This window comes from Triticum aestivum, chromosome 6D, assembly GCF_018294505.1.
Source record: "Triticum aestivum cultivar Chinese Spring chromosome 6D, IWGSC CS RefSeq v2.1, whole genome shotgun sequence".
Lineage (NCBI taxonomy): Eukaryota > Viridiplantae > Streptophyta > Magnoliopsida > Poales > Poaceae > Triticum > Triticum aestivum.
The window spans coordinates 398,974,971-398,976,621 of NC_057811.1; positions in this window are offsets into that span (position 1 = coordinate 398,974,971).

A 1,651-nucleotide genomic window follows, 5' to 3' on the forward strand; every position below is an offset into this window, starting at 1 on the left:
TGTATGCATAATTTTTTTAGAATTTTTAAACATTACAAAACGCGTAAGAAGTACATTTTTGAAAAGCGGGTGCAGATGCCCCCGTGTGCAGATCGTCCACTCTCCTACTTTCTTTAGCTACAAGGAGACAACACATAGCCACTACTTTCTTTAGCTACAAGGAGACAACACACACACAACGCTATATTTCGTAAAAGTAATAATATTTATAGTATATTTTTCTTTCATCCAAGTCTATTCATTCGGTATACTCAAAATACACCTTTGGTCCCTTGGCAAAACTGATAGTTGCACTGCCGTCTCCTCCAGCGGTGGTATGGGGTTGGCGAGGTTTGGTGCAGCGGTGTCCAAACGGTCATTGTTAGGCTTGGCGGTTGCTTGTTCAGGAGGTGCGTCGCGTAATGGGCGTAGGAGTTTTATGGATCTTTGATTTCGGATGCAACATCGGTGATCTATTCTATTCTCCAGGGCGATGGTTTGGAGGGATTGGTGCTTCGATGATTTCCCGTTTGCGACAACTAGGGTTAATAGAGCAGTGGCGCGCCATCAGCACATCCGGGTGGAAGACAGTGGCCGGCTCCCTAAGGACTTTGTTGTGTTAACTGTCTTTGTTAAGGGGTGCTTTATAATGCCTGGTTAATAAGCCAATGGCTTTTTCGCAAAAAAATATATCAGTAAATTTATATTTACGAATCAAAATACCAATAATTTCCTATTTTATCAGTCAACCTCATTATTTACGGAATCAATCCTTTTATGAATGTTCATTTTTTCTGTGCAAGCGACATTTTCATTGAGCTGGAGATATGCTTTTCAAAAACGTTAGATATAGTTATTTATTTTTCCGAAGAAACAAGGAATATTATTCTAAAATAATAGAGTTACAGTCTAGAGACAAGATTTTCTCGATATATGGAAGGCCTTTGTGTAACCCCACAGCTACCTTGCCAAACAATTTGCTACTCTATTTTTGTGACGCCCGGATAATTAAGCTATAGTAATTTCCCTATTAATGACGCCACGTCACCACCATTATTGTTGTTAAACTCGCGTTGGTTTAATTCCCGTTCGAATTCAAAATCCAAGATCAAGGCAAACAATAAAATCTTTAAACATTAAAACTAAAAAGTTCGGGTTGTGCCAAATAATGCATAGGTAATTATGGTGGAGAAATCACACATTTATAAAATATTTAAATACTCTAAAATGAACAAAACAATAGCAAAACAATTATATAAAAGCTTTTATAATAATAAACCATCACAAACTATTTTATTTCATGTGCCCGGTTGTGGCATATTTACATATACTACATTAGGTACAGCTTTGATATTTTACTAAAACAAAGGTGGAAATTAGAGAAAACAGTAAAAGAAAATAAAGAAAAGGGAAAAGAACAAAAACTAAAAAAAACTAAAAAAAGGAAAGCCCCCCCGGCCAACTAGGCCAGGCGGCCTAGCTCACAGGCCAGGCCAGCCCACCTGGCCCAGCCGGCCGGCCACCCCCACTCCCCATAACCCCCTGGGCGACCGTAACCCTAACCGACCGACACCCCACTTCCCCCACTCGCTCCCACGTTTCCCCTCCCCCGATCCAGATCTGGATTGGGGACGACACCCCCTCGACGTCGTCCCCATCGCCTCGTCGCCGG